Raw genomic sequence first — 13,752 nt, 5'->3', positions numbered from 1 at the left:
TTCTTGTTATAGCCCACCACACCTTTGCCCTATAGGAATGCAACTTTATCTAATGCTTTTGGAGGGTGGCGCCTGACTTTAGAATAATCACCTTTAGAGAAAAATAAGTTTCTCAAAATGTTAACAGGCCTCCGGGCCAGAAGATGATGCAAATCACCTAAACTTTTGCATATGATAATTTTGCAGGAAGAAAGCCTGGCTTACTGCATGACTCTACCCCTTCCCCCATTATCCTCTATGCATAACTTAAGGTATAAAAACTACTTTGGAAAATAAAGTGCGGGCCTTGTTCACAGAAACTTGGTCTCCCCATGTCGTCCTTTCTCTCACCTTCTGGCTGAATTATTCAGCCTCTTTTCTCCACTGAATTTCCTCACTGAGCTATCCTTATTTAACCACTCTTTATATACTTAATTAACGTTTAATTAAGCAATTGTTTCCTGATCCTTGCCAACGCCGTCCCCGCTTCGAATTCCCTGGATCCACCGGGGCTGGACCCTGGCACCCCTGACCCTGCAGCAGGCCATCGCCAACCCACGCCTCCGCTGGAGACTCCTGGACTCACAGGCAAGTCTGGGTCATTCTCTTGTGGGGTCAGTGCTCCTTTCTTCTGGGTCCCAAGGTTTTGTCTGTGCCCTCCGAGTGTGTTTCCCTAGTCCTGTGTAAGTTCTAGCGGCTCTATGGTGGAGTTAATGGTGACTTCCTCAAAGAGGGCTTATGTCACACCTAGGCCTGCTGCACTGAGTCCCTGCCCCTGCGGCAGGCCACTGCTGACCGGACCTCCGCAGGAGACACTCAAACACTCAAAGGCAGGCTGGTTCAGTCTCTGTGAGGGTCTCCTGGTGGTTTCCTTACCTCGTGCCTGGATTTTTTTCCTCTGCCTCATGGAGAAGATATCCTTTCTTTCTGTATCCCAGCGAACTGCCCTAGCTCAGGGAATTCTCTGGCCTTCCAGTGGTTAGGACTCTTCCCTACCAGGGTAGGGGGCACAAGTAAAAGAGGCTTTCTAAAGAGAAAGGTCCCACCGAGACTCAGACTCAGATCGCTGGATTCAAAGTCCAGAGTGCTCACCATTACACCATGGAACCATGACCAATTTGTTGGCTCACTCTTCCACTGTTGAGCCAGGTGGCGCGCAGCGCCGCGGGCCCAGGACTCGCCTCCCGCCGGTCGCTCTAGTCACCCTGCCTCGAGTGGCTTCCTCCGCGACGCCAGGGGGCGCCTGACTCGCCGGTCCGCGGCCGTCTCTTCAGGTTTGGACGTTGTGGAAAGAATTGAAATCCATTTGGGGTGGATTAGTAACTTTTTCCTGGTACTAGGAAAGTTTTTAGGAAAAGGTTACTAGACTTCCCCCAAATCCCCCTGTTCTACCGGCATTTCTAGAGTTTTCTGCCCTGAGGTAAAATTCCCCCCAGGGAAAAAAGTCCCTTTCCTATTTGCAGTTGTCCTCTTCCCGCTGCCCTGGGAGCTCTGAACATCCTCAGAAGAGGCCTTAGGACTTCGTGGAATGTCCCTTCCCTGGGACCTCAGGTCCAAGGGTTTAATCGTGGGGCTCTGCCGGCTTCATTGGAGTGGGTGAGCAGAGCGTTCTCTGTGTTGGGAATGCGATCAGAACCAAAGCGACGCGGCCCCCACGCTGCTGGCGCCCCGCGGGGTGTGGTTGGGTGTGAGCAGCTGACGGTGTTTCTTCTGGGCTGTTTCCTCCCTCATCTTCCTTCTCTCTTCTTCCTTCCAGGTTCATCCACTCCCCACCCATCCGCGTCCCCAAGACGGCGGCGGTCGCTCGGTCCTGAGGGAAGCTCAGCGTGGCCCGTGGGCTTCTTTCTAGATTTTTTCACTCTCCGAGCTTTTATATGGTTCAAAGGCCAGTTTTAAAGATTTGAAAATCGGCCACTTTGGAAAGCCTTTCACACCCTCCCACTCCGCAGAAGGGAATGCGCAAGAAAGAAGGGCATGTGTCCAACTCCAGCCCAAGAGGCTGTGTCGTCACCTGTCACCTGGGCGGGGGCTCCCAAGGCAGCGAGGAGCAGGCGGCCAGGGCAGTGCGCCCTACGTTGGGGTGTGGAAGGCCACTCGCTGGTGTCAGTGCCCAGACGTCCGCATGTTAAGACTCAGCACTCTGTGTTTTCAGCACAGGAGGCAGCTATATTATCCTGTAGCTCTCATATTGTGTCCAGACTCTCTTTTGTTCTGTGTGCACAGGTGGGGCAGCTGCAGAATCTCATTCCTCCTGGATCTTCACATAGTTCTGTCCTGCGATGGTTTCTCCCAGCCTTCACTACATGCTAGTCTTCTCTCTGGACCATCTGGAGCACTGGGGCCACCCTGATCTACATGATTTCCCATCCAGATTCCAGAGGAACTGCTAGGCTGGCAAAGGTTGAAGGCCCAGGCATGGAAATCACCAACTGGTCAGACTCCAGATTGGTGCCCCTCAACACTCAGTAATAATTAACAGTTACAGAATGCCACCAAAACTATGATTTGAAGGTGTTACGTCCTTTAAAAACATTAATACACATTACTTCTTAGAACAGCTTTAGGCTTACAGATAAACTGAGCAGCTAGTACAGAGTTCTCTCACTTATGGTCTATTCTCCCTCACACAATTTCCCCTATTATTAGTATTTTGTATTAGTAAATACAGGACAGTGGAAATACCATGAGCAGGCAGGTGGTATTGAGGCTTAGCCATTGCACTCTGTAGTGCTGACCTGATTTCCACAATGTGGGAAACATGACTGCATAATTTGTGGTAGTAGGGAACTGCATTCTCACTCTCCCCTGACAATTAATGGTTAATAACAGGACAATTCAGTATATTCAGGAGTTTTGGTAAATTCTTGGAGGGCATTTCTGGGTTGTGTTTCCCTGGAAGATAAACCTTCTGGCTCCCCTTCTAAATCCTTTGGGAAAAAAGACTGTTGCTGCATTCCTTTCAAATGCCAGGCTGTGAATTGAGGACCAGCAAGATTTAATGAGGATTAAGGCCTAATCAACCAACTGGGTATACTTCCTTTTGGATCTCATTCCACTGGGACTAGAATGGATCAGGTTACTCCTTCACTGCAGAAATGCCAGAGATTTTGAACTCAGGAAGACCTGTGTGGCCAAGTGACTACCTCTCCCAGCTGAGGAAGAACAAATGTTTCTGATATGTCCCTGGCTTTCCCTCTTTATTTTTCATAATACACCACCAGAGGTTGAAATCTGGCTGAGAACCAGGGTTACTGAGCCAGGAAAGACCATACAGCTTAGGGGTGGCAGGGAGGAAAACCAGGACCCTTCTGTAGTAATCTCTAGGCATCATTTGTCACGTCTTCCAATGAACCCATCACCACTACATTTTTTGTGACTTCCTGGTTACTGGACTGAAGTGAAGTGAAATTTGCTCAGCTGAGTCCAACACTTTGCAACCCCATGGACTATACAGTCCATGGAATTCTCCAGGCCAGAATACTGGAGTGCGTAGCCTTTCCCTTCTCAAAGGGATCTTTCCAACCCAGGTCTCCTGCACTGTGGGCAGATTCTTTACCAACTGAGCTATCAGGGAAGAAGTTGAGACAATACTTTATTCATCTCTGTGTTCATGATTCCTGGTGCTGAGTCAAGTACTGAGGAGGTTCTCAGCAATTATCAGTCACAGTTTGAATAAAAGTTGCAAATCTCCAACCATGTCAACTACGTTCCAGTTGTACTGTCAGGGATGCTTTGCTTTCTCCCACTATGTAACAAAGCCCTTTACTTAGAGAGGAGTCCGCTCTACATTATCCTTGCCATATAACACTCACCAGTGTGACTCTGAGGAAGATACAACTGTTCTTAGGATTCCTCAATGGTTCACACTGTCATTAGGAAGAGATGTCCTTGATCTACCCTCCCAGCCTCTTGGCTGCTGCAACACCCCACCTGAGGAGAGCAAGCACATTTTGTTGAAAATATCCACTTGCACTCTTTCTCTCATGGCTTTGATTTTCTCAGGGAAATACAGCATTAAAAAAAAAAGCACTCAACAAATATTTAAGAGATACTGTGTGTAAAGCCTTTCAAACTCTAAATGCAAAAGAATATTATTAATATCTCTGCTTCAGATATAAATGTCCCCTCCTTTCCTTGGCCCCTTCTGGCAACAGGGCAGAACTATTTAAAGTAAAAATGGACATCTCCAATTCTCTAAATATCATTTATCCATCTTGGCCCATACTTACTTGGAAGGCTTCCACTGCAAGGGCAGCTCCAAGGTCTAGACGGGGCAGGTCTAGGGCAGAGCCTCAAGGTCCCATCCTCCTCCTTCTGAAATTGGTGCTCCCAGCAGTATAAACCAATCCTGATCCAGCATGTGGATCACCTCGGCAGGTGCACAAGTTCCCTGTGGACTAAGTTACTCTCCCAGTTCTTCTTGCTCAGCTCAGACTGCTCCATGAAGAGTTGGATGATGCTGTATGTAGTCCTCTGTTTTCCTTGATTTTCCTGAACTCAACTTGTCACTTCCTTTGGTTAGCACCATTTCCTTGGCCTTATTTGGGTTATTCTCATCTTCCAAACTTGCTGATTTTCTTTAATTTTAGTGTGTGGGCTCAGGTGAGGCTCCTGCAGGAAACACAGAAAGGACCAAGGCCAGATCTTGGCTGCAGTTCCCAGGGCACATTTAGCATGCATCTCAGCCCCTTATGCAACTCTAAGAAAACTGAACAGGATGGAATTCAGAGAATTTGAATAACAAGTTTATTTTACTGATGAAACTGAGGCCCAAATAGATTAGGGGATTTTCCCAAGCTCCAACCATGCAAATCTCCAACCCCTTGGTGGCAAGAAAGCCACAACAAAGCTGTGGATACAAGCTTCTCTGTCTAAAGCACATGATACACCCTTTAGGAATGCACAGCTGAATTTCAATGGACATTGGATCAAACGTCAGTATTCCCACTGTTAAAACAAAAATATCTGAAAGACCTTTTCTGAGACAATTCTTTTACTGCAGTCCCTTAGTCCTATTATTTATACTCAGTCAGTTTTCAATCCTGGCCAACAATGGGACAAAGGAATGCATGAATACAAATAAAATTTATCAAAGCCGTAATTAAATAATATTTATGTGACTCTCTGTAAAATGTCTGGCTTCTGTGTTAAAAGATCATCTTCCTGAGAGCAGGAGCTCTGCCTGCCTTATTCACCCAACCCCCCTCAAGAGCCTGCCGTGAAAAAAAAAAAAAAAATCCTGCCAGATGGAATATTCAGTAAATACCAAGTGGATAAGTAACAGTTACCAGGAATAACTAACTTTTACTAGTGTTCTAGTCCCTATCATATTCCCAGTCAGATCCTGTCCCAGGTCTGTGCAGAAGCAATAAAAGCACAGCCATAAGTAAAGCAGTACAAGATGCAAATACCAACACACCATATACCAAGTCTGCTTTACATGGTGATTTCATTACCCTCTTTGAGCAGATTGATCTTATATACAACAGAGAAGAACACATAATGTAATAGAGAAGACAGCATTAACTTTGCATGAGTAAATGTAATCGTGCAGCAGACAGGCTTCAATTACTGAGCATTAGCTATACAGGTAAAGAATATCTATGTCATAGTCACTGTGGTGCTTCCTAAAATTCTCTGGAGATAAGGTTCAAGAAACTGCATTTCAGACAAAATTTCCAAGGAGACCGTCACGTAAGGAAAAGGTCTGACCACTAAACAGTCTAGAATGGAAATCCCCAAAGCCCTAGTGGCAACAAGAATGACTCAGATTAAGCAAAGCAAGACCTTTGTCAAGGTGGCCTCTCAAGGGAAAATGTCTCCTTTTCCAGGAAGGGTACCTACCTGAGGTGGGACACAAAGAGGACCCTGCTTCCCCAGTTTGAGCTTTTAGTGCCTCCATTGTCTTAAAAGACTCTGCTCTAACTGGTGGGCTATCTCAGCCCTCGTATGGGTCATTTCTTTATCAAGATCTCTGTAGCTCCCAAATATGGCTGCTGCTACTGGCTGTGTCCCTAGGGCAAGCTGCAGCACCTCTACTGCTCCAGGAGACCCTCCAAGACCAGCAGGAAAGCAAATGGGAACAGGTGGGTTAAGTGGTCTGCAGTACCTATGGCTGCAAACTGTGGAGAGGAAGAACAGGAAGGCCACTGCTCTGAAGAGACATAAGAGGACTTCCCTGGGGGTCTAGTGGTTAAGAATCCACCTGCCAATGCAGGGGACACAGTTTGATCCCTGGTCCGAGAAGATTCCACGTGCCTCTGAGCAACTAAGCCCATGTACCACAACTACTGAAGCTCCCTGCCTAGAGCCCATGCTCCACATCAAGAGAAGTCACCGCAATGAGAAACCCATGCACTGCAAGTAGAGAGTAGCCCCCAATTGCTACAACCAGAGAGAGACCAGCACAGAACAAAGAGGCAGTGCAGCCAAAAGTAAATAAAATCTTAAAATATGTAAATAAAATAAAGAAACACAAGGAAAAAAAGACCTCAGTTATTTTATTCTCCTCTTGGAGAAAGAGATGGCAGAGGTCAGTTCTGGGCTCCACAGTTCTATGCTTTCTCTTAAGTGACCTTTCTTCAGATGAATTGAAAGAAATCGTGACCGACAGAATTCAGGTCAATAGCAGATGGTGACTGCAGTCATGAAATTAAAAGATGCTTACTCCTTGGAAGGAAAGTTATGACCAACCTAGATAGCATATTCAAAAGCAGAGACATTACTTTGCCAACAAAATTGAGCCACAGAATATTCCAGAAACTTAGTCAAAGTCACACTGTAACTCAGTCAAGTTTGAACCTACAGCTTAAGATACCAGAATGCTCTGATTTCTCGTTATAGAGATTTCCAATGAGAGAGAAAAATACCAGTCTCTGATGCCCTGAGATGGCCTGACACTTACAGTCTGACTGATTTCTTCTCTTGTTGGAAATAAACAATCTCAGATACAGAATATCAACTTAAGACAAGGTTTTTCTGAAACCTTTATAAAATCAATAAAAGAAGGCACCTTCATAATTTTGCCCAGAGAAAAATAAGGTCACTGGGCAACCTACAAAATCTCAAACATCTTCCTGTTTTCATAAGGAAATAACTGCTACATCCTTACTCCAATCATAGAATTGTGCACACTAACAGTATTCAATATGGAGCAAACCCTGTGTTTTCCAATCTTTCCCCAAATCACAAATCACCCAACCAAGCCCAAATCTTATAATAGGATTACACCCAACCACACCTTGAAACCAAGTATCCTGAAAGCCAAGTTCCTCTGGGAGTTTATTTTTAAATTATCTATAAAAAAATATTATTCCTTTTCTTGTCCAACACCTGATCCTCTCAAGACTGAGTATCAAAGAAAAGTGGGCCACTGACATGGAACAGGACCCTATGCGGCTCTCCTATTTACAAAAGCCTTTCCATGTCCCTCATTTCATATTTGTTGGGGAAAACTTTCAGCTTCCTAGACCTTCACTGGGTTTCAAAGGGCAGATTCAAACTAATTAAGTGAGGGAATGCAGAGACAAAGACGGTCAAGAAATAATAATACATGTTCTGAGCTAACGTTAGCCAAAAGGGGAATATGGCCAACATTTAGACATGGAGGTGAAGCAGCTGTTGTTCTCTGAAGGTCGTTCACAGTATCCAGCAGATACCAGATCACCACAGTCCCAAGCCCTACAGACACTTAGCAGCAGGTGCCAAGAGGTGACAGCTACACTGTAACACACCTTTCCACAGACCTCCCTAAGCTTCACTTTGGTAGCTGGAAGCACTCGGACTGTTGGATTGACAGGTTTGTTGACTCTTCAACTTCTCTCCTGAGTGGACACGACTGAGCTACTCAACAACTTCCCTCCTGAGCTTTCACTTCCCCAATTCTTTTCACAGTTGGAAAGAAAGAAACAATAATGCAGCCATGGGGCACGGTCTAGGTTCCAACTCAAGGAACGTACATAACTATCTGATACATATCTCTTAATTTCTTCAGGAACTAGGGCCTCACCCACGTGGGAAGGATGGTGGGAGGATGGTACATTCAGGCAGAGCACAGGCACCGGAACCCCAGATTAGTTAGAACCGGAAGACTGACTGAGATTCCTGGAACAGGACCCTGTTACCTCACCACCAACCAGTCCAGGAAGATCATATACCCTGCAGCTCTCCCCCTAAAGACTGCCTATAAAAACTCTCCCCTAAAACTTATCAGGCCGTCTGAGCCTTTTGAACAGGCAGGAGTCCCCTTTCTCCTTGCCCAGCCCTGCAATAAGCCTTTCTCTGCTTCAGACTCCTGCATTTGCTTTTGTTTGGCCTTACTGTGCCTCCAGCACACAAACTCCTGTTACACAATCCAGCAGAGCCTGAAGGGCATGGGTGCACATAGTGTGAAGTGGAGCACGGTGGTCGCTTCGATTTCCACCCCCCAACGAAACCGGCAGCGCCTTCCCCCATTCTGCCCTGGGGTCCCAGGGAGGGGACATCCCACGAAGTCCCAAGGGCTCTTCTGGGGACGTTCAGAGTTCCCAGGGCAGCGGGAAGAGGACGATTGCAAAGAGGAAAGGGACTTTTTTTTTTCCCCTGGAGGGAATTTTACCTCAGGGCCGAGAACTCTAGAAATGCAGGGAGAGCGGGTGCATTTAGGGGAGGCCTAAAAGTCCCTCCCTGTCGCTCACCCCGAATGGATTTCAACTCTTTCCACGACGTCCAAACCTGAAGAGACGGCCGCGGGCCGGCGCCCCCTGGCGTCACGGAGGAAGCGGCTCGGGTCCGGGTGACGAGAGGTGGGGCGGGAGGCGAGTCCTGGGCCCTCCCAGCTGAGTACGGTCTGGATCATCTGTGGGACAGTACCCATCAGTCGTTGTTCCGTGGTGTAGTGGTGAGCGCTCTGGGCTCTGAATCCAGCGATCCAGGTTCAAATCTCGGTGGAATATTTCTGTTTAACTAGAAGGCTTTTTACTCCCCTAATAAAACCTGTTTTCCGGCTCCCGTATCCGCGACCAGCGCGGTGCGCACGGATTTGGCAGGCAGGTATGAGATCATCCCGGGTGTCCCCGCTGGACCCGGGCGACTCAGCCCGTTACTGGCCGTCCGAGGCCCGGCCCTGCCGCCAGGGGGCGAGGCGACCTAACCATTGCCATAGCCCTGTCGGGTCCCCTGGGTCTCGCGGGTAAAAAGCAGAGACAGAGACTGCAGAGTCCTGCCTCCCCAGGGGGCTTCGCACCGCACGTCTTGTAACTGCACGGCTGTCCTTGTGAGTAAATGGTGGCGGGGGGTGGAGGGGGCTGCGATGTCGCTGATCAGCCAGGATGGCAGCTTTCGGGTAGAGGGTTCCAGACCTGAATGGGAAGAACTGTATTTTATTCAGGTGCCCTATTATTACGAATTTTAATTGATGCTATTCCAGTTCAGTTCAATTTTATTTAGAAATTCTCGTTCCTAGGTCTCCATTGGATGTGGAAAGCCACTGTTAGGCTAAGATTAGAAGCTTAACTCCAGGAAATTTCGTCCTTTCTTCTCAAGTTCAGCCAGGAAGAGGAGAAAGTTCAAGGATCCAACATCTGAGGAAACCAGGGGTCCCTGACCCACCTCCACCCAGGCCTTTGAGCCACCCGCTGAACTTATAGTCAAGGCTAGACTATAAGGAATATACCTTGTTTGGTTACACGTGAGTTGGAAACCACATTGGTTTTGTTATCATTATAAAATGAATTTCTAAGGTGTCACCTCTGGACACTGAGAACACAGTGTAAAAATTAATCTGTTAAAGCCTTTTGTGGAACAAGCATATGGATAAGAACTATCCCAAGAGACTATAAAACAATAATTTATATGTACCCCCAGGACAGTGACAAAATAAAACTGCTTTCCTCAATTATATTGTTATTGGCATTGTTGGTATTTTTTTATTCTTTTGTCTATAATGCACAGAAAATTAAAGGAGACTGTATGAGATACCACATTTCTATTCCAGTTTCATTAAAAACGAAACTACTGATATTAGTGGAAAGAGATTCAGCTGAAAGATAGACATTCAATTTAAAAAACCTGTAGTTCTGAATTTGAATTATGAATATATATGAATAGGTACAAGTATGAATATATATTTGCTACCTCTGTCCACTGCAAAGATGTAGAAATAAAACAGTTCTAATGGATATCTTTAGGTTAAACAATTTGATTTGGAAATAATGTTTTGCACCAAGAGAAACCAGAGATTCTTAGAGAAATGACTGACTCTAAGTCAGAAAATAGTCAAGATGAGACAGAAGCACCTTGTCATACTGATATCAAGAAAGGTCTCAAAGAGAATTAGAATCTTATCAAAAGGATGAAGGAGCCAACTTAAAGTCACTTTCACTACTGAAAGAGAAGTTAATTGGAGTATCAGTAAGGGCTATATTGCAATGAATTGAATTATTTTAATGTGCTTTAAACTTCAAATTCATATTAGCACGGGGTGGGGGAGAAATAAGCTTATTGGTGACCACAGAGGATGCTTGGGAAATTGTTCATTAAGTTGAAGTTTTCTTTACAGAAGGTACCACTAAGTAAGTAAACAGTATTTAGGGGAAGTTTCTTTTTATACAATTGTTCCAGTAAATAACATATAATGATGGACTATCACCATTTTGCTCCACATAATCAATTAATGAGCATAGAGCTTGAACTTGAAGAATTGCTAATATTATTTGAAGAAACACACATGACTTGATGTGTCTCCTAATCAGAGAGCACATACCACTTCTGAGGCAGTCTTGCCAAGATATTAAACATGAATCTCCTCAGTCTCTATGACAAATAGGGAGAAACATGGAAGCAATAACAGATTTGATTTTCTTGGGCTCCAAAATCACTGTGTAAGGTGACCGCAGCCATGAAATTAAAAGACGCTTGCTCCTTGGAAGGAAAGCTATGATAAACTAGACAGTGTATTAAAAAGCAGAGATATTACTTTGCCAACAAAGGTCCATAAAGTCAAAGCTATGGTTTTTCCAGTAGTCATGTATGGATATGATAGTTAGTCATAAAGAAGGCTGATGCTTTCTAACTGGGGTGCTGGAGAAGACTCTTGAGAGTCCCTTGGACAGCAAGGAGATCAGATCAGTCAATCCTAAAGGAAATCAACCCTGAATATTCATTGGAAGGACTGATGCTGAAGCTGAAGCACCAATACTTTGGCCACCTGATGCAAAGAACCAACTCGTTGGAAAAGACCCTGATGCTGGGAAAGATTGAAGGCAGGAGGAGAAGGGGACAACAGAGGATGAGGGGGTTGGATGGCTTCACTGATTCAATGGATATGAGTTTCAGCAAATGAAACTGATGTTAAAGGACAGGGAAGCCTGGCGTGCTGCAGTCCATGGGGGTCACAAAGAGGTGGACTAGACTTAGTGACTGAACAACAAGCAGGACTGAGGAACTGGATTTTAATTGTATTTAATTTATAATTCATGTGAAAGTAAAGTTAAAAACTGAAGACATGCACAATATTTTTCTATTAACATAGCTTTAAAACTCTGGTAGAATTACATTTCCTTTCAGTTCAGTTCAGTCGCTCAGTTGTGTCCGACTCTTTGCGACCCCATGAATTTCAGCACGCCAGGCCTCCCTGTCCATCGCCAACTCCCAGAGTTCACTCAGACTCACGTCCATCGAGTCGGTGATGCCATCCAGCCATCTCATCCTCTGTCGTCCCCTTCTCCTTCTGCCCCCAATCCCTCCCAGCATCAGAGTCTTTTCCAATGAGTCAACTCTTCGCATGAGGTGGCCAAAGTACTGGAGTTTCAGCTTTAGCATCATTCCTTCCAAAGAAATCCCAGGGCTTATCTCCTTCAGAATGGACTAGTTGGATCTCCTTGCAGTCCAAGGGACTCTCAAGAGTCTTCTCCAACACCACAGTTCAAAAGCACAATTCTTCTGCGCTCAGCCTTCTTCACAGTCCAACTCTCACATCCATACATGACCACAGGAAAAACCATAACCTTGACTAGCCGGATCTTTGTTGGCAAAGTAATGTCTCTGACTATCCAAAACCACATGGCTTGTTACCGACAACCCAGGCCACAGCCCCTTTCTATACATTTGGGGGAAGGGAGAGGGAAGGCTCCAATCTGGAGAAGTCCATAGTTAATAGAGGGTGTTTGGTCACCCTCCTGGACAGGAAAAAGACTTTACAGAAAAATCCTGTTCCAAAGGGGCTGAGGAACCAATGAAAAAACAGGAAACTTGAAATGAAATCAGCAAAAAGAGATCAGGGAGTAACTGTGGCTCAACCTATTTGCATCCCATGGACACCAGAATACTATGAAGGTGATTGCATGCTGGATCCACCTGAGTCATTTCTAGGTCTATTCTCAACATCTAGACAAAGAAAACTCTGAAGTGAAAAAGCATTCATTTTAGATATACTAGATTCTCATGACTTTTTTAATCACACTTTTCCCAGAATTTCTCCTAGTATTTTATGCTAGCACATAGAAGAGCATGAAAAAGAATAAACGTAGAAGAATGAGGCCTAAGATTCATTATGGAGTTTTGCATACATAAAATATTTAAAGAAAAAACAATTTGTTGACTCTATAGTTCTGAGCCAATTAGTAGGCTATGAAACCCATTTAGTGAATAGTGAACTACAAGTTGCAGTTGCATTAACAGTAGAAATGAAAACACTGAATTTCATTCTTACAGTAAGAGGAGGTAGTATTTTTTTTTTTTTTTTGGAAGTGGAAGGTAATATTTTATACTCTGGGTAATGTTTGTATGTAATGTTTATTTTAAAATTTATCTTATACTACAGAAATTGTGAGAAACTTGGATTGAAACAGAGAGATTATATTACTAACTCATCTATATTTTTTTCTCTCATTTCTCTTCTCTAGGTTGTACAGTTGAGAGAAAAATGCTAATTCCTTAATGGCTGATATTCAGCTTTTTTATGAAGCAGCCACATACTGGCCACTGCCATAAGTTAATGATACCCTACCAAATCCACAGACCTTCTAATCCCTGATGCATATTAGCAGAGTTTTGAAAGATATTGATACCCAGACCTCACCCCAGAACATTAAAATCATAATTTCAATGGCTTGGGTTAAGGTATTCATATTAGATCAAAGCTCACCCAGTTTTTATTTTATAATAGCATGATTTAGAACTACTCACTAGACCTATATATTTCATACCACTCTTTTTTTCTCTCTACATTGAGTCTACCATGCACTTATTTCCCCCTGGCCCTAAAGATTTTTTGGTCTTTCTCAGACCCTCTCATATAAATAACTTGTCTTCTCAACTAGATTTGGCTGAAGCAATGATTATCTTGTGTATCTCCCTGGGTCTTCATAAATGTGGCCCAAAGTTAATTCACTACAATGCTGTCCTACATTCCCTGCCCTCCGATTCCAACTCAGTTCATTTTTGGGGATTTTTACTGAACGTGTAGAAGGAGTAATTTCAAAAAAAGAAGGGAAGAGGTCTGAATGCCTGTGCATCTCATGCTCTATGAATATTGAAAACCTGGCCTCTGTATCTCCGTTTGGCCACTGTCCCTTTAAGGATCCATCCACTGTCCTCTATCTAATGCCAGTTCCAGTGAGTTCCTGGAAGCCCCCTGCACATTAGCAAAGTTCTGCCCACCAAGGCCTGAGGGGAAACAAGACTCAGGTCAGTCCAGCACTTCTACCTATGACCCAGGTTCTTATTTAGTTTTTGTAATCAGGCCTCTTTTTCCTCAGTTTCAGCACTTCTTATTCAGGTGGAGAAGTTGAGGGT

The 13,752-nt window shown here is 44.7% G+C and overlaps 2 long non-coding RNA genes across 3 annotated transcripts in view; one reads left to right on the top strand and one right to left on the bottom strand.

Annotated features, from left to right (window-relative positions):
• LOC147376231 (uncharacterized) overlaps positions 1-9,090 on the bottom strand; it is a 33,615-nt gene extending 24,525 nt beyond the window's left edge. Inside the window, exons 1-2 of one of the 2 annotated variants that reach the window (XR_015160865.1) lie at positions 8,655-9,090; positions 4,209-4,590 (exon numbers count right to left, since the gene is read on the bottom strand). This is a non-coding gene — a long non-coding RNA (uncharacterized LOC147376231). Of the gene's footprint in view, positions 1-4,208; positions 4,591-8,575 lie in introns of both variants that reach the window. The other variant, XR_015160864.1, reaches the window with a different exon arrangement.
• LOC147376230 (uncharacterized) lies at positions 8,962-9,856 on the top strand. The gene is made up of 2 exons (XR_015160866.1): positions 8,962-9,232; positions 9,422-9,856. It is a non-coding gene; the product is annotated as an uncharacterized LOC147376230 (long non-coding RNA).
• The last annotated feature ends 3,896 nt before the right edge of the window (positions 9,857-13,752 follow it).

Source organism: Bos grunniens, chromosome 3 (assembly GCF_055505025.1).
Source record: "Bos grunniens cultivar Pamir isolate PY7600 chromosome 3, Bosgru_T2T1.0, whole genome shotgun sequence".
NCBI lineage: Eukaryota > Metazoa > Chordata > Mammalia > Artiodactyla > Bovidae > Bos > Bos grunniens.
The sequence above is the reverse complement of the archived record's forward strand: the minus strand, read 5'-3'. Positions and strand labels throughout refer to the sequence as shown.